The 23,606-nt window shown below is 40.8% G+C and overlaps 2 non-coding genes across 2 annotated transcripts; both read left to right on the top strand.

Annotated features, from left to right (window-relative positions):
* The first annotated feature begins 7,014 nt into the window (after positions 1–7,014).
* On the top strand, positions 7,015–7,086 carry TRNAE-UUC (transfer RNA glutamic acid (anticodon UUC)). The gene has a single exon. It is a non-coding gene; the product is annotated as a tRNA-Glu (tRNA).
* Positions 7,087–7,932: 846 nt separating this feature from the next.
* TRNAE-UUC (transfer RNA glutamic acid (anticodon UUC)) lies at positions 7,933–8,004 on the top strand. The gene has a single exon. It is a non-coding gene; the product is annotated as a tRNA-Glu (tRNA).
* The last annotated feature ends 15,602 nt before the right edge of the window (positions 8,005–23,606 follow it).

Here is a 23,606-nt window from a genome sequence, read left to right as displayed (position 1 = left end):
CAGAGACGAAGGGGTATCCAAGAGAAAATGCCCATCAATGGTGACGTACAAAGGTAAAGAGAGAAACGAGGGCTTAAGAAACGGCTGTTAGATTCAATGATTAAGAGATTATGGGTGACTTTTAGAGAGAACATGCTCAGTGGGATGATGGAGCCGGAGGGAAGATTTTCAGTTTAACTATTTGTTTCAGAAAAAATTAAATTTCATATAGTCAAAATCATAAATTCCATCTTCTTTTATGTTTTTTTGCTCCTGTCTATCATTTGTTTACTTATGAACTCTTCTCTATACATTCATCTGAAAGGTGATTTATTTGCTCCTCTTATTTGTTTACGATGTGACTTTTCATGTCTGTGCCACGCAAGCCCTTTGGAGTTTTTACCTTGCTATATGTGGGGTGAGGAATTAGTGTAATCTTTGGGTTTTTGTCAAATATTGACTTCCCCTCTTTCCCTCATACGTGGGGTCTTTTGTGTTTATTGAACGTCACGCTATCGTGTTTGTTCGCTTCAGTGCGTTGCGTACCCAGTCTGTTCCACTGATCAACCTCTCTCTCTCTCCCCTTTTTTAAACTAGTACCAAATCATTTGAATGATTACTTCTTTCCAGGACAGTTTGAAATCTGCTGTGTACTCGTAGAGATGTACCGATAGGGACAGCTAGGTGGCGCTGTGGATCGAGTGCCAGGACCCGGAGTCAGGAAGACCTGCGTTTAAATCAGACCTCAAACACTCACCAGGGCGAATCTCTTAACCCTCTTTGCCACAGTTTCTTCATCTGTAAAGTGAACTGCAGAAGGAAACGGCAAGCCGAGTCGTTCCAGTATCTTTGCCAAGAAAACCTCAAAACAGTCATGAAGAGTCGAACACAACTGAAAGACACTTACTGCAAGATCTCCTTCTTTCCCACTTCTTTTTTCATTATTATCCTTGAGATTTTGGATCTTCTGTTCCTCCATTGAAATTTTGTCATTATTTTTCCAGCTCTTTAAAATATTCCTTTGTCAGCTTGGCTGGTGCAGCACTTAATAACCAAGTTAATTTAAGTAATATTGTCATTTTTATTATATTGGTTTGACCTATCCATGAGTGATTAATGTTTTATAAATATTTGGGTTTGTATTTTTGTAAAAAGTAGTTTGCAGTTAGATTCATGGAGTTGTTAGGTGCCTTCTGGTAGATGAAGTCCAACCTATTTTATAGCTTTTGTAGTTACTTTGAACGGAATTATTCTTTCTAGCCCCTTGTTCTGAATTTTTTTAAGTGACATCCAGGAATGTAGATTTATGTGGATTTATTTTATAGCATGTAGCTTTGCTGAAATGCTTCAGCAAATTTTGGTCAGCTTTTTAGCGTTTTCAAAGTAAGTCATTATATAGGTTTTTTTCCACTTTGTCTATTCTTTACCCATGCTTTCTCCTTCTTGTCTATTACTACCACTAGCATTCCTAGCCAGATAATAAATAGTAATGATGATAAGGGGTATCCTTGCTTTACCTCTGATCTTTTTGGATAGGTCTGGAACTTTTCTCCACTGTATATAACGTTTGCTCTTAGATTTAGATATATATTTGTTATATTAAGGAAAGGTTTCTTTGTTCTAACTCCTTCCAGAATTTTAAATAGAAATGCGTGCTGGATATTGTCAAAAGTATTTTCAGCATCTATTCATAAAATCATAATTTTTTGTAGTTTACATTACTTGTATGGCTTATTATATTCACAGTATTCCACATTTTGAACCAACCCTACATGCTTAGTAAAAACACAGTCTGGTAGTAGTGCAGACATTTAAAAAAAAATTTTTTTCTGCAGTTTACTTGCTGTTGTTCCATTTTAAATGTTTGCATCAATTTTTAATAGGGATATTGGTCTGGTTTTTTTATTTCTCTTTTTTCTTTCGCTTTAAATATTAATCCATGTCATATTTGTAAAGATATGGAGGAAATTTTATTTTCTTATTATTGTAAATAGTTTATGCAGTATTAGAATTAGTCGTTCTTTCAATGTTTGGTAAAATTCATTTGTAATTCCATCTGGTCCTGGAATTTTTTGCTTTGGAAATTCATTTGTTGCTTGTTCAATTTCTTTCTCTAAGTTATTCTGTTAATCTAAGCTTTTTATATTTCTGTCCTCTAAATCAATAGTTTTGTTAGTGTATAATTGGGTAGAATATTTTCTGACAATTTCCTCAAATTTTTAGTTTTCTTTTATTATTGAGAAAATTGTATTAACTAACCATTCAGCTTTTTTATTTGAAAAGAAAAAAACTCTGCTCTTACTTTTGTTTATCAATCAATAGTTATTTCCCTTAAATTTTATCACTTTCTTCTTTAATTTTCAGGATTTGTACTTTGATATTTGATTAGATGTTTTTATTTATTTATGTTAAAATTTCTTTTCCCATAGTGGGCCCAGTTCTTTGATTTGTTTTTTCCTTCTTTTTTCCTCTAAGAACTGCTTTAGCTGCATTCCTTAGTTTTGGTGTGTTTGCTCATTGATGTCATTTTCTTTGATGAAATTTTTTCTTGTTTTTCAAATTGTTCTTTGAATTATGTTATTTAGTCGCCAATTACTTTTTTATTCTTAAGGGCTTTTTAATGACTATACTTCTTATTGCATTGCAATTAGTAAAAGTCTCTATTTTATTAAAGGTTCATTTGCTCCCCAAACACTCCACCCCAGAATTTTATTTACTTTGTCAGATAACTTATTCTTGATTTCGCCTTTTGGAATATCATTATTCTAAACTTTCATCTCCTTTATGGTTTTATTTACTATATCTTTATGATCCGGACTGTGACTCCTTGGTACCCAAACTCTATCTTTTTGGCTGATTGTAGGATTTTCTCTTTGACTTTGGAACTCTTGATTTTGACTATGAATTTCCTGGGAGTTTTCATTGGGTGAGGTGGAGGAGGTGGGCTTTTTTTTTTTTTTAAGAAGTAAATAAGTGGTGTTAGGAATGAGCCTGAATACAGTATTCCATTACTTAACGTTCTATTATGGATGAAATGAGACACTGGAAAGTCACTGAACACAGCAAGCAGACACTTGTTAATCCTAACATAGCAAGTATATGTCACAAAGATACAGTGTAAATCTGCTTCTAAGGGTGTGTCTCTCTCCTCCTTCCCCTCCCCAGTCCTCCATCTCCATACAGAAATTTATTTGGTCAGCAGGGCAAAGTATGTGGTCTTCAAACATTCCCCAAGGTGAAGGGGCACTGGCTCCATGTGAGTGGCACTTTTTATGTCCTTAGGTGTCCAGGAAGCTGAACCAAGGAAAGCAGGAATCAATCAGGTCCTAGACATAGCTTTGTCTTTTTAGTGTTTATTTTTAGATTTTTATTTAGTTCATATTCAGCAAATTTTTACTGTTTACTATGTGCCAGGCACTGTGCCAAGTCCTGGGGATACAAATACAAATAAAAAAGACAGTCCCTGACCTCAATGAGCTTACAATCTTACGGGGGAAGACAACTCATAAAAAGAAGTTCAAAAGGGTGTGTGTGAGGGAGGAGAAGATCCCTGGGGCAGGGCATGATGAAGTCCAAAAGCAATCCAAAAGCTGTTGGGAAATGGGGAGAAGATTGTGCTGGCCCTCTTACTTAAACAGAGTCCCAGGTCCCATACCTCTGCCCTCTAGTCAGAGTTTCCAATCAGAAGGACAGAGGATTCTGATGAGTTGTGAGTACCAAGGCTGATTCAATATTGCAGGATAACGAGATTTTCCAGTGATGATTTTAGGAGAACTTAATGGCTGTTGTGAGGAAATGAGGGATACTCTGGTTCTATTACAGATGGGTTCTTTTCATTTTCACTTTGCCCTTTGGTTCTAAGAGTTCTGGTCAGTTTTTATTTGTGGTTTCTTAAAATACTGTTTTCAAGCTTTTTGTTATTATTGCAGTCATGACTTTCAGAGAGTCCAATAATTCTTAAATTGTCTTTTCTTGGCCAATTTTTCAGGCCAGTTGTTTTCAATATTATATTTCTTACATTTTCTTGTTCAGTCTTTTTATTTTGCTTTAGTATTTCTTCTTGTCTCATTGAGTTGTTTTCTATTTGACTCAAATTTTTAGGGCATTCAATTCTTGGGTAAGATTTCCATATATCTCTTTGAAGGTCTCACTTCTTGCCATTCTCTCCTCCCCAGCTATTCCATTTTGGAGGGCTTGCTTCATTTCAATCATAATCCTTGTGGTTTTACATACCTCTTCCCCCTCCCACCTCCTTACCCTTCTCTATTTGGACTTGTTATTCATGTGTTTCTCGCTCCAGAATATTGTTTTATAGTGTTCAGTGTTTCTTTGGTTTACTCATAATAGCAACCTCAATGTCGAACCAGGGGAGAGAGGCTACACCTGGATGGGATAGGTGAACCCTGCCTGCTTTTGAGTGTTGTTGACAGAGTTCTGCCTTAGTACTTCATGCCCCAGAATACAATGCCCTACAAAGCAGACATAGCAGAGTTTGGGGGTGAGGAGGTTCTTAAAAGAGAGAACTCCCTCCTCCTTCAGTTTGAAGTATGGTCACTCATGGATGCTTCTGTGATATAGTCTTGTTCCTTTTCATAAACAAAAATTGATGATTTGGTGAAGACAGCAGTGGGATACTTACCAAATTTCTGAATTACATGAAGCTAGAAGTGATAGCCAATATGTTACGTAACCAGAGTCAGGAACCAAAGACCTTGGGAAGGTAGAATGAAGCTTAGTCTTAATTCAGGTAAAACAATAGGGGTAAATATAAAGGCCTAAATTTAGGTTAAAATAACCAACCAAAGAAATATATGATGGTGGAAAAAAATGGACAAATAATGCATGTGGAAAAAAATTTCCCCCAGTTTTATTAGAGGGCAAGCTGCATTGGAGTCATTACTGTAACAGTGTAACAGCAAGCACCCCAGCATACACAAGAGGGCCTGCTGCACAGGTTCTTAGATCTGCTTTTCTAAAAGGAAAGTAACTTTTGAGGAGTCAATAATCTTCTTTAATCACATATACCAACGGAAAAAATACAAGCAGAGAAATAGAGTAGCAGACTAACTTCTGTTTGACCATAAGCAATACATACATCAGAGATCAACAGACAGATCCAACTGTCTGATCGTTACATACATACATATTTACCAGAGAGAGAAGCACCAACACCTGGATTTTCAAAGGGAGGGGGAAGGCAGTTCCTTAACTGCTACCCAGAGTCTCATCTGACACATGAACCTTCTTCTAAAGAGTAAGCCCCCAAGGCAAAACCTCACCTCAGAGTATATACATACATACATACATACATATTTATATATATATATATATATACACATACACATATATATGTATGTATGTACACACACAGTTTTCAGAGCTGGAGGGCACTACTTTCTTGACCCAGTGCCTCTTTAGCAATTAACAAAAGGTACCTGCGGCCTATTAATGGGCAGGGAAGATCTTTAACTCTAATTGACATTACACATAGTGGACAACTCTCCCCCCATACACTCTTAAACAGCTTTATAAAAATCATATAAATCTCAGAGTGGGAAGAGAGCACAGATGCTGTTTAATTTAATCCATAAAATGAAGAGATCAAGTGACTTGTTCCTGGACATTCAGCTTAAAAGTATTGGAGCTGGGATGCAAATACAGGTCTCTCTAGAGACCAGCGATTTTCCCACTACGCACTACTGCCTCTCATACTCCCCATAATGAAATTTAGTGCCTAGATTATAGGAAGTAATAGTCTCCCTGTTTTCTGACCTGGAAAACCAGTGTATTGGATTGTGCTCAGTTTTTGGCCTAATGTTTTAGGTAGATAATTTGTCAGTCTGGAATTTGTCCCCTCCCAGAAAAAAAAAAAGAGAATTCAAAACCCTGTCATATGAAAATTGATGGAAATAACTGGGTATTTTTACCCTGGAAATCGGAAGACTAAGGACTAAATAGACTAAAGACCAAATAGAACAGCTTTCTTTGAGTGTCTGAAAGACTGCCCCTTGAAAAGAGGCATTATCAGAATTTCTCTATTTGACCCCAGAGGGAAGTAGAAATGGATGCAAGATTCAGAGCAGATTCTCTTAATGTAAAGGAAAAAATTCTTAAAATGAGAACTTTTCAAAATGAGTTCAGACTATAGTGGGGTTCCTCTCACTTGAAGCTTCCTATGAAGAGATGCTAAAGTACTGGCTGGACTGGCTAAATCCTTGACCAAGTTCCATTCAACTGGTGAGACTTGGTGATTTCAATGTCAGTCCAACTCCTAGCCAACATCCCACCCTGTGCACACTTCCCTCCCGTCCATATCACATCCAAAGCTGGATGTACCCATTTCCCGGGATCTAAACCCAGATATAGAGGGTGTCTCAAAAGCCTTAGCACAATTTTAAATTATTAAACCTTAACTACACAGGACACCGTGTACATTAAAATAGCCCTAGGGAAAGACCAATTCAACATATTCTGAGTTAATATCCTAGGTGAATTCTATCTGAGAGGGCTATGTATAATTGGGAGCCAAGAATTCTCTCATTCTAGGTGGCTCCAGTGGTGCCAGCTGGTGGGAGCTGCCGGAGACTGCTTTGGTTCCTTCCTCTGGGGCCTTCGAAGCCTATAGGGTGGAGAAATCGCTGCTCTTGGGACGGTGCAACAGGTGTGACCGCAACGAGGAGAAGCCAACGCAAGGGAGGGAACAGCTGTGGGATGGGAAGCCCGCCACTAACGGGCTGGGAGGCCCAGAGCTCAGCACCCTTTAGCCTTGCACGTCGGAGCTCCGGTCCTCCGGGGCAGCCTGAGCAGCAAATTTGTTGCGGCAGCCTTACAGGCTTTGCTTCTGTCAGACACATCTCTGGGTGAAGCTGCGGTCAGAGGCGGAGGAACTCACCTGCCTCTCTTTCCCTGGGGTTTAGTAGTGCTCGGGGAGCTAGGGAGACAGAACATGTACAAAACATTTACGCAAAGTACAAAGCAAGTGTGAATAGTAGACGTCAGAGTGGTGACAGCTGATGTGATCAACCATCGGCGAGTTCCCTGGTGGTCTAGTGGCTAGGATTCGGCGCTTTCACCGCCGCGGCCCGGGTTCGATTCCCGGTCAGGGAAAGCTTTTTTATTTCTGTAGACACCACACTAAAAAACAAAAACCACCCTGGTTTAGTGCATTTCCTGCTACTTTCTCGGACCACTCAAGCAAGGAGCAACTCGGGATTCTAACAGCCATAGAAACACTCCAGCTTAGCCTTAAGAGGAGAAAGACACTTTGAAACGAGCCTTCTGAGTTTCCCAGGAAAATGGCGAAGGAAGAAAAGAGTCCTTACATTGTTAATGCAGCGGGGACTTCGTCCCACCTTTCTGGAAAACCATTTGGGGTTAAGAGAGAAAACTCCCTAAGGCTGAGATGATGAAAGGTCACTAAGAAAAGCCGGGTACGCAGAGATCGCAATATTCCGCGGCTGTGAAGGGAGGTAAGGACAATAACAAAGAGGCTGGGGGTCCCTTGACCATAGTTTGGGAAATGACTGGACAGATGATGGTGTATGTGGATTAAACAGAGTGCCATGATGGCCGTTTAAGAACTGACCGACTTGCAGAATTCCTGAGAAACCAAGGAAGTGTTGTATGAACAGATTCAAAGTTCAGGACCAGGAGAATCAATGTGGAGGATCAATACAATGGTAGGGACTACAAAAATGTCAACAAGAACACAAGAAGGAAGCGGATGGTTAAGTCCCTAGTCTTTGGCCCGAGAAGAGCTCAGGAAACGCACAGCTCTATTTTACCTTGAAGTGAAGATCCATCAGGACTGAGTAATGTGTACTCTGCCCGACTGCGTTGCTCTGTCGCTTTCTTGAAGGAACTGAAGAGACTGATACAAAAATGAATAGGATATTTGAAGAGAAAAAAACGTAAACAAAAAACAAATAGATTAAATGAGAAAGTTTTGCGACTTCCCTGGTGGTCTAGTGGCTAGGATTCGGCGCTTTCACCGCCGCGGCCCGGGTTCGATTCCCGGTCAGGGAAATAGAATAGCTTTTTAATAATGGCTTTCATGAGGCAGGCAGTCTACTACCAAAACCCAAGTTCAGTTTCGTGCATTTGCGCAAATACAAAAGCGAAAGTAGTTAAAGGAAAGGAGAAAAGACAAATTTTAAAAGGAAAGGGAAGGTGTGGGAGTTGAATACCAAGAAGTCACTCTCCTGGGGGCTAGGGAGGTAAACCGAGGTGGAGAGCAGAATCTGAGGTTGCTGAAGGCCGGGTCTAGGAACTGCTGGTCTCCTCGGCATTGCCTCGTTCATTAAAGCGCGGGAGGACGAAGGTTTCTGAACTAATTGGCGGGTCCAGAAATCATAGCGAATGCAAGGCTGAGGAGTGATGCCAGCAGTTAAACCTAGCATGGCATATGCCCATTTCAGGCCAAAGCCGGAAGGCTAGACCCAGGCATCTGTAGGAAGTGGCATAGGGGCGGCTGTAAAATGGGATGCGCTATGGATACAAGGAAGGGGTACAAAATGAGATGCTTGGAAGACAGGACCTATATAGCTTGTAGTTTTATCCCCAACACAGTTCCTGACACATAGTAGGCGCTTAGTAAATAGTTTTCATTTATTTGGGGCTTCACTATGTGTTTGCTTCATTATTAGAGCACTTTCCAACTCTGGGGGAGAGAAATGTTTTAGAGTTACTGCTGTAATTTTGCCTTTGCTTTGAACTGTGTGCTTCATTAAACTATTAAAGAGATACTCAGCCGTCTGGATTAACGAGGAAAAGTTTTAGGAGTGGAGATCTACAAAGTGCTACCCTGGGTCGTATTCACCTACTCTGCAAACCTGTGAGTATCATAATAAAAAAGTGTTCTAATTATTTTTGTACACGAGTTCTTTCCACTCTATGATATTTTTCGGATAGCCCTCTTAGCTATATATGCAGTTTAGTGATTTTGGGGTCAGGGTTCCTGACTGCTTTGCAAAACAGTTCTCCTGTGTCGTCAAGGATGAAGCCCTTGGTTTGGACTAGGGAAGGGACCTTGGGCAGCCTCCTTGCCTCAAATACAGGATAGTGATCATCATTGTCGATGTCATCGTCAATGTCCCTCCAAAGCGTCTCACCACGACCCTCAGGGTGCCTGTACTTTTTCTGATGTAATCATCTTTTTAAAATTAAATTTATTTTATTAAATATTTCCCAATTACATGTAATTTTAACATTCATTTTTAACATTTTGAGTTTCAAAATCTCTCTCCCCCTCCCTGAGAAAGCAAGCAATTTGATATCGAGTATACATGTGAAGTCATGAAAAATATATTTCCATATTAGCTGTGCTGCAAAAGGATAACACAGATCAAAAAAAAAAAAAACAACTCAAGAAAAAAATAAAGTAAAAACACTATGCTTCAATCTGCATTCAAAGTTCACCAGTTCTCTCAGTGGAGGTGGATACCATTTTTCTTTTGATGTAATCGTCTTTAGGGTAGCTGTTTTCCTCTTCCTTAAGAAAGGAATAGGCTTAGCCTCCAAACATGGTCTCCTGATTTTCCAGAACTCAAGAAGATTAAGTACTAGTGAACTCCTAGTTACATGCTTTCGGGGAAAGGAGGAGGGAAGCTGAGGGGTGGGAGGGCAAGTACTTTTGAGACCGCTGCTCCTACTACACTCCACCTCCAAAATCACAACTGTCTCAAATCAATCTTTTTGCAAGCATTAGTACTTTTTTGAGAAAAGGCCTGTTCCATTTTGCCTTGGCATCCCCAGCTAGATGCCTCCTTTCTTCCTCCTCTGTAACCAGGGACTGGCCAATGTTTGCTGTCTTCTACTTCTCCTATGAAATGACTGCAGTTTCCATTAACTGTTCTTTTAACTCCAGACTACAAGACTGGGTGCTATTTTCCAGGAAAAAAAAAAGTTATTGATATCTTTTTAAAATCATCCATATTTTCCATATTTTATCTCTCCCCCCTCCATAACAAAGATTAAAATAAGGCAAAAAACAGTTCAGGAAAACTAACCAACATTTTGAAAAAGGATGACATCATAAGCATTGGTCCATACCTAAGTGTTCTGTTAATGCTCCTTTAGAATGAGTTTTATCAGAGAACATCCTCCAAGCCGTTGGACTGGGAGGTATTTATTACGCTGTTTAATCTCTGTTCTTTTACCTACCTCACAGCTGGCATATGAACCGGTGGTTGAGCATGTTTTTTCCACTTGTCTTTCTTTTGGGTGATATTAATAGCACATGTGGATTTTTTTTCCTTTAGGAAAAAACTACCTTTGTGGTAGTTATCTTTGAAACTATGTTGCTACTAGCATGAATTTCTTCTGTAGATTTCTAGCATGAAATTCTCCTCCTTCTTCTGTCTGTAATACAATTTTTAAAAACTGATTCCCCCAGCCAAAGACAGCACCTGACAAAATACCTCAAGGTTAAATCTATTTGTTCCCCTTCTCTGGGAGTACTTCCCCCTTTTTTAAATAAAAAGAAAATAATAAGTACACACAGACTAGCAAAATCCAGTGGTTAACCCTTTGTAAAAAGAAAATAAAAATAAATAAGGGTAAATAAACACCTTTCCCTGGCATAAAAAAAGGCTTTGGATTTCCAAGAGAGAAAAGAGATCCAAGGTAACTTCCAGAAACGTTGTAGCCTTTCAGTTTCCCTAGCACAACAAAGTTTCTGACAGCATACCACATGCCCTATTTGCCTAAGGAGCCTCAGTCTTTCGTACTTCTCTCTTTCTTTGTGGTGGTTGTCTTGGCTCCCACTCTTGGAGTTGTTTTTTCTCTAGTTGCATATGGTTTCTCTATTTCTTCGCAAGACCTTGGGTCTTCTCTTTCTTGAATTCACTAAACCAAATGATTGAGGGCCGTCTCCAGTCTTCCTGATCTGTATCTCGACACTGAACCCAGATGGCTCCAGAGGAGAAAGTGAGGCATAGTCCTTCCTCACTTAAATCCAATTTACTTGAGTCACAGCATCTTCTTCCTGATGTCATGGTCTCCTTCAAGAAGGAAGTACACATAACAACACAACAAATGATTAAAAGCTCACTCAGAGGCAAGGTCTATCATTCTTCATCCTCAGGGTGTGGGATTCACTCAAGGAACACATTTGTACCTCATGAAGGGATCACCTGGAAGGACCACAGTTTTATAATTAGATTAATATTGCTTTATAAAGTTTCTTTTCTGTGATTAGATCAATGAAAAGTCCTTGAACTCTGAGCCCCACCTCCTTCCTATTGAACATATATTTTTTCCATCAAATCTGCTGGGATGTATCCAAGCATACTTTTCTATAGTTCCAAAGTCTGGAAAACTCTCTAGTGACCACAAATCTAAATCACACTCAGGACATATTACATGCAGGTGTCATAGCAGCAAGGGTTGGTCGATAAAGCAAAAATGCATAAAATCAATGCAATAAGAAATATTGAGAGATTTTCATAATAATACAAACATCAGTGTATGTATATATGGGAGAGGGGTATGTGATTCTCATTTCTCTCAACTTAGTTGATTTAGGCACAGGATTTAATCATAGATGATGAAATTTTAATGTGAATAAATGAAAAAGTATTTATTCTGTACAAAACACTATTCTACTAAGCCCTGGGAATATAAATAAAAGAGCAAGACAGTCCTTTATTCTCTGGGAACCCACATTCTAACAGCACATTATAGGAAAATTCAACTCTAAATCAGATGTAAAGGTCCCATGATCCTTAAGCATAACAGCAAAGTATATGATAATGTATCTACTTTAATGTTATTTGCACTAACAAAGCTACATCCATGCCTGATGTTGAACCACTGGACTATGTCAAGGACTTTGGTGGCAAGAATATTCCATTCTACCCCAGGTTGCATCTCCATGGCAGTTGATCTCCTTGATATTTGGGATGGAGTGGGGTGGGACCGGACTGGAAACGGGGGCCAGTAGATTGAGGGAGCATTGCTATTCTCTGGTCTCTTGAGATAAGTGTTCTAAGCAGAGTCCATTGACTCTGAACACATATGGTACAAGGGCTTAAACAGTAAAAGTGAGACCTCACTAGACAATCCCTTCATAACATTTCAATGAGTTCCTAACTGAATGAGAAGGGAACAAAGTGATTGCCTCAGCAAACAAATTACCTTTGTCCTCAGGGGTTTTAAAAAGTTAAGCCCTCAGGAGACAGGGGTGCCTAAGTAGGGAAATGATTTCTCTCCTCTTAGACCTTAGGTGGTGAGAGCTGTCTGCAAGAGAGGTGGGGCTATTCTGTTTGTTGTGTCCACAAAGGGTCCTCTTTAGTGCACCTCCACTTGGTACTTTAAATTTCTAATCTTTTGAATTATAAAAGGATTAGCTTGAGTCCGAGAAGGTTGAAAAGAAGGGAGTTTTTCCCTAAACTCCAACTCCCTGCCAGTCAAATCCTTCAGTTCTTAATTTAGTGATTGTAGGATGGCAGATGTATTTTTATCCTTTTAAAAAATTCTTACATTATATACTTTTCAACTTCAATTATTAAAATACTTTTAATTGGACTTTTAAGGTTCATGAGGGTCTGTTGCATTTTATTTTAATTTTTTTAAACCTCAGATTAAACAACAAAAAACAGTACTATTGTATACACAGAGAAAAACAAAAAGATTGTATATGAAATAAATCTCCATTTCATACTACCTTTTTAAAAAATATAATAAACCCAACATGTTGCTTTCAAAACTTTACTGCTTGTATGTGCTTCCTTCTGAACTTCCTTCTATTTTTTCTATACATTAAAATTTTTGTCAATGGCACCACTTTTTGGCATTACTATTATTAATAACCCCCTTTTTTGTTCAGTCATGTCTGACTCTTCATGACTCCATTTGGGGTTTTCTTGGCAAAGATAACGGAGTGATTTGCCATTTCCTTCTTCAGCTTATTTTGCAGATGAGGAAACTGAGGCAAACAGGGTGAAGTGACTTGCCCAGGGTCACATAGCTAGAAAGTATCTGAAGCACCTTGACACCTACGTGCCCTAGATAATCCCTTCCCCCCCCCACCCCCCGCCTCCTTAAATCCTCCCCCAATTAAAACTAGGGAGAAAAAAAGAAACCCCTTGTAACAAATTTGTATAAAACAAATCCATATGGTGTCTATATCCAAAAATATGTGTTTTTTTCTACACCTTGAGTTCATCACCTGTCTGTCAGGAACATTCTTCATTATAAAACTTCTGGAGATTAGGTCAAGAAAGTAATTTAATAGTTTTAAGGGAAGCTTAAGCTCCTATCGTCCTATGAGATGGAGTAAAATGTTAAAACATATTGTGACATCTTTTTGTACAAGATTCCTAAAAATGTTACCTTAAATTGTCTTGGGACAGAGTGATGTACAAGATCATAAGGGGAACTACTGTATATCAATTTGGATATTTCTTACTAAGGTAAAAAAAGCTTGAATTTTTATTACTGTTAAGTTAAAAAAATTTCTGGAAGACTTGTGTCTAAAAATGCAGAGTACAATATTAATATTTTTTTCTTTGATTCTGGTCATACTGGAATGCTTCCCTCTTCTTGGCCTGCTTTAACATAATGCTTTTTCCTAATGTTTTTGTTCTTCTAGCTGACTTTTTATGCAGTTCTGAGAGGGAAGAAGAGCCATTTACTGTGGTTTCTCATTGAGAGTTAGTCTGGTGCAATCTTTAGTTTTTGAGGGGCAGATTTATGGGAACTGAGTTGCCTGCTTCCATTCAGGCAGCTATTGCTTGGAAGTTCCCTGCCTGTTATATTTTTTTAAAGTTTGAGAAGAAAAACCTCGGACAGAAAAGACCTTGAAGCAGATTGACTAAGTCAGATTTAGGCTTGGTCCACAATATCTAGTGCTATGAACAAAAGGTTTGTTGTTCTTATTGTTTGTTTTTGTTTTTTTCACTGGCCTGATGGTAAATTTCTTCTTTCCTTCTTTACTTCCTTCCTTCCTTTTTCCATATAAATTTATTTATTTTCAGTTTCAACATCCACTTCTACAAAATGTTGAATTCCAGATTTTCTCCCCATCTCTCCCTCACGCTCACCCCAGGACAGCACGTATTCTGATCGCCCTTTCCTCCAATCTGCCCTCCCTTCTATCACCCTTCCCATCCCCCTTCCCTTCTATTTTACTGTATGGTAAGATAGATTTCTATACCCCATTGTTTATATATCTTATTTCCCAGTTGCATATAAAAATAACCTCTAACATTCATTTTTAAAGCTCTGAGTTCCACATTTTCTCCCGTCCCCTCTCCCTACCCACCCTCATTGAGAAGGTAAGCAATTTGATAAAGGTTATACATATGTAGTCATGCAAAACACCTCCATAACAATGATGTTGTGAAAGACTAGCTATAGTTCCCTCTACCCTGTCCCACCCTCCATTTATTCAGTTCTCTCCTTTGATCTGTCCCTCTACCAGAGTGTTTACTTCTGACTACCCCTTCCCCCAATGTGCTGTCCTCTCTATTATCCCCCCTCTCTTATCCCCTTCCCCCCTGCTTTCCTCTAGGGTAAGATAAACTTCCATACCAAATTGAGTGTGTATGTTATTCCTTCCTGAAGCCAAATCTGATGAAAGGAAGGCTCACTTATTCCCTCTCACCTTCCCCTTCTTCTCCTCCATTGTAAAAGGTTTTTCTTGCCTCTTTTGTGTGAGATGATTTATTACATTCCACCTCTATCATTCTCTTTATCAATACTCAGTTTTCTTTTTGTGATATCATCCCTTCATATTCAGCTCACCCTGTGCCCCCCTCTCTGTGTTCTACTTTCTCTTACTTGATTTTCAAAATCCTTTTTGAGCTCTTCCATGTCCTGAGACCAATTCATATTTTTCTTAGAGGCTTTGGATGCAGGAGCTTTGACTTTTTTGTCTTCTGATGTATGTTTTGATCTTCCTCATCTCCACTGACTTATGAAAATACCTCTTCACCAAGAAAGTAACACTCTATAGTCTGTTCCTCCCTCCCCCCATTTGCTCATTTTCCCAGTCAATTACTTGACTTTTGAGCTTTGCTAAGTGGATGGCTCCAGAAGCAGTCTCCATTTCAGTAGTGGCTGGGACCAGACCATGATCCCCTCTCAGCCAGTTGAGAGACCCTTTCCACTGACTTTTGAAGCTGTTTTTAATGTTTGTGTGTTGAGAAATCAGGAATCCACAGCAACCACCAGAGATTCAGTCCTCTAAGACCTGCTCCTGTTCTGTCAGCATCAGCATGAACTGCACTCTGCTCCCTACCTGGGACTTTCCAGATTGTCTTGGGTTGGAAATTTGCTTCAGTCTGTCATTTTGTGACTTCTACTGCTCTACAATTTGTTTAGAGTCATTTTTTACAGGTTTTTTGAAGGGTTTGGGGGGAGAGCTGTAGCAGCTCCCAGCTTTTACTCTGTCATCTTGGCTCTGCCCACTGTTTCTCTCTCTCTCTCTCCCTCCCTCCCTCCTTCTCTCTCTCTCTCTCTCTCTCTCTCTCTCTCTCTCTCTCTCTCTCTCTCTCTCTCTCTCTCCTCTCTCTCTCTGTCTTTCTCTCTCATTATTCTGAATTTAACAAACCTCAAATAAAATGGGTATTTTCATATACATAGTATAAGGAAAGGCATTGCATATGAAACTGATGTTTTCTGTTATGTGTACATTGGTTTTCCTCCTCCCACACTGGGCAATTTATAGATCATCAGCCTAGGTCTCAGCCTGAAGTGGCTTCAGAGGGGATAGAATTGACCCCAATTGGATGATGGGCTCTTTCCCTCAAGCTTAGTCCAGTACCACACAATGCCTCACCTACTCCCTCCCGACAGGAGGTATCCTGCCCCGTTCCCTCTGTTTTTCGGTTCACTAGCTCAAGAATACAGAGTGCTGCTTCCCATTGCTATTGCAGCCTAGGCAAATTTCTACTGTTTAGATTATGGATTTCCATGGTACTGAGAATGGAGGCATCAGGCTTGGGGTTGAACTGTATTACAAGCCTAGACACGTGTGCCGTATTCCTCTGCTCCTTCACTCACATGCAGTTCTCTGCTGGGATACTGACTATGAAGGCCTTAGCAAATTTCTCCAGTTTAGAAATGGATCTTCAAGCACCAGAAAGAGGAAGGAGAATCAAGGTGGGGTTGCATTCTATTTCAACCCTATGGTAGAGTTAGTGCAGTCTTACTACCAAGAGTTTGTGTGGGATGGGGGGGAGGGGCTCATTGAATGCAAGTTAAGCAAGTTAGGTCATGGAATTTTTGCCTTCTTTGGTTCTTGGTTCCCTAAATCATGAAGACAGTTGAAATTGCCTTATTTGGAGCACATAACTTCTATTTTGCAAGATCAAGAGGATCAGAGAAAATATCTAGTCCTCTATCTTATTGGTCACGTGACCCAGAAGTTAAATTGCATTCTATACACAATGGGACAGGGTACTTGTAACAACAAGCACCCTGACACACATCCAGGATGACTTGCTGGCACAGGTTCTTAGATCTGCTTTTCTAAGGAAAGCAACTTAAAAGGGGGTCAACAATCTACTTTCATTACATTCACCAACAGAGAAAGTACAAGCAGAGAAATAAAGACCAACAGACAGGGCTTCTCACTGTCTGACCATAAGCAATACATACATTACAGATCAACAAACATATCCAACTGTCTGACCATTGCATATATACATAGTTACCAGAGAAAGAAGCACCAACATCTGGCTTTTCAAAACGGGGGAAGTGGGAAGCTCCTTAGCAGCTCTCCAGAGTCTCATCTAGCACACGAACCTCCTTCCAAAGAGTGAGCCCCAAAACAAACCTCACCTCAGAGCATATACAGACTTCTCAGAGCCAGAAGGCATCACAACCCTCGGGCTTCAGGGCCTAATTAACAAAAGGTGTAAAAACCTTCAAGCAAACAAACATCCCCATAAGCAAACTTTCCCTTTTAACAAGTCTCTCCCCCATAGGCTCTAGTGAGGCCTATTAATGGGTAGGGAAGATCTTTAACTCCCATTAACATAAATTCCATTAACATTATATTATCTGAAGCCATTCTCTCATATCCAAAAAGACCTCATTGATTTCCCTCCAATAAAATTATGGGCCTCACTTCAGAAGTACCATATAATCAAATTTACAAGTTCTGTCTCCAAACAGATAAAAGAGCTTGAGTTCTTCTTCTTGGCTTCCACCACTTCTTATAGTCCTGCATTAACTAACTGATTTTCTTAACTAGCCTTAATCACTGAATGGGTGCTGCTTTAGACAAACTGAGCCTTGGGGGAAACCTTAGCTTACGAAGGCCGAGGTCTTCCACTGTACCCTGGGTCATCTCCAGTCATTCTGATGAATATCTTGCCACTGGACCCCCTATGACTCCAGAGGAGAAAGTGAGGCTGGTGACCTTGCACAGGCCTCCATCACTCAAACCCAATTCACTTGCAAGTCATGGCATCATCTTCCTGATGTCATGGTCCTTTTCTACAATGAAGAACAAGCAACAATTAACCATCTGCCCTTCCTTCCAGTCATCTCCATCCTTCTAAGGTAGAGAAGGCTGATTTAGTGAAACAAAGTTCACAAAGTTTACTGCCACTGTTCTAACTAGTGGACATCCCAAGCTCTCAGCTGTATGGCCTTTGGCTTGTAGCCTAGCTCCCTAGGAGTCAGAAAAGGCCTTCACTCCTTCCTCAGGTAACACTATAGCTTTAATATCATGAAGCCTTTGAGATAGAGTGTCTACATCATTAAACCACTCTACCATCATTAGACTCTTCTCTACCATATATATTAATTATTATAAAATCATAATATTGTTATAAAATTATAAAATAATTTATTATTATTATTATTACCACTTCTGCAGTCCCAGGAGTAGGATCAGACTTCAAGTGCTGTTTACAAAAGATTATCCTGACCACCGTTCACATCTGGGTGTGGCTTAGCCAATGGACCATTCATTCTCTCCCTAATTTGCACACATGGTATCTTAGTTGCTGGGATGGTTTCCTGCAGCCTTGGGCCAAGCAGGTCCCTCCTCAGGGCTGACTCTTCACCAGGTTTGGCTGAGGTAACCACTGGCAGCCTCTATTACAGTCTTCAGTTTCTGGACCTCTGGTGGTCCTTCCTCTATTTCAAAACTCACAAGTTTGTAACCTAATTTGTTTCATCTCTAGCACCCATTCCACAAAATTAATAAAATATAAACACAACAAAGAAAAGAAGACATAGCAGGGCCAAGTATTCGTAGTCACATGGCAGCTGGGTGGGGAGATAGCACTGCTGGTGCCACCCTGCTGCCACCACCTCGTAGTAGAAGAAATAATCTCTCACCTGAAAGCTTAATAAATAATAATAATAGTTAACATAGTACTGCTAGACACTAAGCACTTTATAACTGTTATCTCATGATTCCATTGGGAGATAGGAGTGTTGTTATTATCTCTGTTTTACAAATGGGGAAACTGAGGCAAGCAAAAGTTAGGTGACTCCCCCCTGGGGTCATGCAGCCAGTAGGTGTTCAAGGCCACATTTGAACTCAGGTCTTCTTGACTCCAGGCCCAGCACTCTACCTACTGCACAGCCAGACTAACTACCCGTAACACAAAGTTCTTGCTCCATTTGCCACTAAGAAAGAGTGAGACGGGGAGAGGGCTTATCTGTTTCATTCTTCTGTATTCATACTCTCTTCTGGTTCAGCAGCATATAAAAAGGTTTTTCATCACTACACAATAAACAGCAAACAGTCATGGGATACTTCTGCACTCTCTCCGTGGAGGGGTGTGAAACAGGGCTCTGAAGCAGCCTCCTTAAGACTTCACATGGTTCAAGTATCAGACAGAGCAAATTGTCCGTGCTCTGATGTCTAGAGAGTTCTCCATTACTCTCCTTCCTCTCTTTAAAAAATTAATAATCCTTGGTAAATTTGCTGGGATGCTTTTCAGACACATTGTTCATACCACCAAACCAGAGAGGTCCCTGAGATCCTGAAGAGGCTTAGGTCCATTGGTTGTCCTCTGACTTTCTTCCCCAGGTCCATATAGGAGAGTCTCAAACCAGTTACTAACTAGCACTTTCCCATGCATATTAATTAGTAAAAACCACAATTGGTCTTCCATTTCTCTTCTCACGGCGTCCTTTCACCACTCCCTACCTACCTCAAATATGCCTCAGCTGCCTCACTTGACCTCAGCACTGGGAGGTTTCAGTTTTTATATACCAGCTGGTGCATAGCCCATCTATCAGGGAAAGTAGGGACCATTCCCAGTTATCCTGATCCATATCTTGCCACTGGACACAGATGGCTCCAGAGGAGAAAGTGAGGCTAGTAACTTTGCACAGCCCAGCCTCACTTAAGTCCAATTCACTTGCAAGTCATAGCATTACCTCCCTGATATAAGGGTCCTTCGAGAACAAAGGACAGACAACCTGTGAGTAGTCCCAGCTGCCCCACTGGGGATCCAACTGGGTTGGGCAATGCAGTTCATTCCTTTCTTCTTTCCTTCCTTCCTTCCTTCCTTCCTTCCTTCCTTCCTTCCTTCCTTCCTTCCTTCCTTCCTTCCTTCCTTCTTTGCTTCCTTCCTTCTTCCCTTCCTTTCTCTTCCCTTCCCTTCCCCTACATTCCCTTCTTTTCCTTCCCTTCCATCTTTCCTTTCCCTCTGTCCACAAAGGGTATCATATCCTTTACTGCAGGTGCTCTGTCCAAAAGAATATAAATTTTGATGGCTGGAACTTAGCAAGACATCTTGGGGTTTATGGCTAGATTTCTTTCTTAAAGATCATGCCTTAAATCAAATTCACTCAGGCTTTCATTGACAGGTCAAAAATAGATCCAGTCCAAGCCCACTTAGTGGTCATTGTTTGGGTCCTGATGGCTCAGAGTGAATGTAAATTGTAATATTCTATTTTGACCAGAAACCTTGAGTCTTCCCAGATTGATTTTTTAAAATTAGATAAAAGAAGCCATTCCTTGGCTCATTTCTTACCTGGACTTAATCAATGAATGGGCTTTGCCTCAGTCAAAGTGAGAAGTCAGAAAGACTTTAGCTTAAAAAGGACAGTCTCCCACTGCATCTGGGCCGTCTCCAGTCATCCTGATCTATATCTTGCCACTGGACCCAGGTGGCTCTGGAGGAGAAGGTGAGGCTGGTGGCTTTGCACAGCCTTCCCTCACTTCAATCCAATTCACTGCAAGTCAAGGCATCACCTTCCTGATCCGATGGTCCTCCTGGAGAACAAAGGAGCAACAACAGCAGAGAAAACTCCTTCATACTTAATAAAAGAGTGAACAGGCATGAGAGCAGGACACATTGCTCACCCTCCTTCTTCAGAGAGATTCCAGAAGGGAAATTCAGAAGACTAAGTAAGCCTCTCTGATGGCTGAGGATAGAACAGAAGTTGCTAAAGACTCAGGCCAAGTTCTCTTGAAAATTCCACTTCCTACTGCCCAGAATAATAGACTGTGCTTTAGAATACAGCCTATGACCTCACATATTAAGGAAGAAGCCCATCCTGGATAACTTCGGTTGACTTCGGTAAGCTGGGGTCATCAGATCTGAGCCCTATGGCTGAGATGGGTTGGACACTCAACAAAGAAGGTTTCCAACTTATCCGCCTAAGCCTTCTTCTACCCAGCTTGGCTAAAGGTTGTCCCTAAGTCTACCCTGATCCCTGTGTAGAGCTGGTGAGGGTATATGTTCCCCAAACACATCCCCTCATCTCCACGTGGACACTCTAGGTGCTTTGAGGATGTGGAGGTAGGGTGGAGGTTTCCCAGGGATCCCTTTCTGTTAAGAGGTTCACAGCTCTCATATACAGTAACTCTTAACTGACTTTTGGTAGGTTGTCTCGGCAGACATAGACCCATTGCTAATGCTTCAGCCTCCAATTCTATATTCACTAATCCATTCAGTTTGGAATATCTGGGAAAGAACTTCAGAGTTTCTTTCCCTCTAGTTATTCCATACCTCTCTCCTTACGGAAACCACAAGAGATTCCATCCAGAGAAGCCAGTTCAGCAGAAGCCAAAAGTCTTTTCCCAGGCTGTCTGGGAATCTCACTACCACCTCTTCAAAGCCCTCAGCTCACAGACCACCTCTTACATGTAGCCTTTTCAGCTTTTAGGGCCTCCCTGCACCAGAAAATTACATTACGCACATTTTTAATATATTTTGCCTACACTTACTTTCATAGATGTTGTCTCTCCCTATAGGATGCAAAAGGGGGAGGGACCTTTTCATTTTTGTCTCTGTACCCATAACACCCAGCACAGCAGATCTCCTGGCACATAGTAGATATGTAATAATGCTTGCTTGAACCATCAATTGACTAGCAACCCTGCCCGTATTAGTGTCATAGATCCAGGACACCTGTGCGGACAAATGTTATGGGTAACAAACAGCTTTGTATCATTTCTCAACTGGAATATGCCCAATCACTAAACATACTTTTCTGGGCAGCGGGCGTGGGCGCTGTCTTGGTTGTCTTCATGGTTTTGCTCATCCCTTTCTGCCTGGCTTTGCTTAGCATCACCTTCCTCAATCAATCACAAGCCCTCTCAGGTGGCCAGAGGATTGTTTTTGCACCTGGTTTCTTTCCTGCATAAACAGTTGAGTTGTTCACCCAAGGGTCTGTTTTTAGGTAGCTAGTTGTAGCAGTGGATTGACTGCTTGAAGCTAGGAAGACCTAAATTCAAATCTGGCCTCCCTTATTAGCTGTGTGACCCTGGACAAGTGACTCAAACACCATTTGCCTCGGTTTCCTCAGCTGTAAAATGGAGCTAATCATAGCACATCTCTCCCAGATAGAAAAAAAAATCTGCCTTCTAGATAAGTTCCCACTTTTAGAAATGGTAGTGTGGTGTTTTGAACGGTGTTATGCAACCACACTTATCTGCCCCCTTTCATACTCTTATTGGTTCATTGACTTTAGATTTCTTGATGGAAATGTTCTTCTATTTTGGGAAGCTGAATTGAAAGGTCTGTAAATCTATCTCCTTTTTTAGTTTCAAGCCTTCAGCCAGGGGCAGTGCACTCATAAAGCACATCAGTGTGAGATGTATCTCTCTCTGTTCTCTGGCCATGTTCCCCCTCAATTATCATTTTATTTCCAATAAGTACAACCAAAATAGCAAAGCCTATAGTTAATACTGTTTACAAAGACAAAATAAATATTTCAATATAAGGGAACTGGTCTTTCACAGATCCATTGCAAAGCACTTGGCAAATGCAATGGGGTAGAATGGCCAATGGAGGGGGAGAGGGAGAGGATAGTCCTTCAAGTGTGTATAGATATTCTCCACCTGTTTCAGCCCAAGTAACTATGATGCCCCAGGGGCTATACTGTGAGATGACAAAAAAATCTTCAAATTGGTGGCAGAGTAGGAAGACAGATGACCCAGGAGTTGCTAAGCTAGAATCAAGTATAGATACAAATGGGATATTCTTGATGATTTCTCATTGTTTTCCTTGGTGGCTTTGAGTGAGTGGGGTGATTTTGAGCTACCAGGTAGGGTAGGTAGGTACAGTAGGTTGCATTACCTGCTACAGCCCCCATGGATCCATGAGCACATGATACCTCTGTTTCTTTTGCATTGATTCTTTCATGATCTTAAGTGAACAAGGATTCTAAGATGAGTGCCTAGGTGACTTCATGAGAAACTGAAGTGAATTCTTCCAACCCAGCACTGCAAGAAAGTCAGCCAGCAGCTCACAGGGGAATATAAAGGGACCACTAGCACAGCTGTCACCAACATAGGCAAAAGGAAAAAAAATGCATGGCCTCCTGGAAACAAGCAAATAATAGTCCAAAGGCACATGTAGCCTGTACAGCTCTACTTGGAGGCAGCAGGTTTGGAGCCTTTTCCTCTAGAAGAAAACTCCAGGGAGTTTAAAACCCCGTGACATGACCCCTTGTGCAGAGCTGCAGCAACCAGTTCATCTGTGCTCCACAGAGGGTGCCCAGGAGCTTGGGCTTCCTAGCTCCCTGGTGTTCTGTCCTGAGAGAGCCCTGACCATCTGAACTTCAAGAGGGCTTCCAGGAGGGCTGAGCCCCAAGAGATAGAGGTCAGCCTAAGAATCCAGGGAATCTAGGGTGAGACCAAGCAAGGTACTCCAGCCCCCCCACCCCCAAAAGCACAGCAGGTCAAGGGGGGAGGGGCAGAACGTGGACTTAGAACAAAACTGGAAAGATGAGTTAATCATAGAAAACACTCATAAGTATAAAAACTATTGTAAGTCTAACTCCATCACAACTGCAAACAGTGAGGAAAGAAACTCATTAAGGGAGGGCTTGCCTTGAACTGCCGGTGGAGCAGCTCTCTAGACAATTCTTTCTCATTCACAGAAGTCCTTGGCAGGAGGCTTTGCCTCTGCCACTTACCCGTCCTGGGCACTTCTGTCCTGTCCTGGTCAATTTCTTCAGCTCCATTTCCACTGCTTTTAATCACAATTAGTTCCATATTTTGGTCCAGGACTGATGGGCTAGTCAGGTGGTTCAGGTTCAGGATTAGAATAAAACGAGACACTTGCAGACCATCTATCACATAATGAAAGGAAGTTTATCTAACAGTAGCCTGGGAAAGATATTCAGTAAAGATACAGCATAGATTCCATAGAACACAGCTTCCCTGCCTCTACATTTGTCAAGGTGGTCCAGACCAGTTA

Source organism: Notamacropus eugenii, chromosome 2 (assembly GCF_028372415.1).
Source record: "Notamacropus eugenii isolate mMacEug1 chromosome 2, mMacEug1.pri_v2, whole genome shotgun sequence".
Classification (NCBI taxonomy): Eukaryota; Metazoa; Chordata; class Mammalia; order Diprotodontia; family Macropodidae; genus Notamacropus; species Notamacropus eugenii.
Note: the sequence above shows the minus strand (reverse complement) of the source record. Positions and strands in the feature narration are given on the sequence as shown.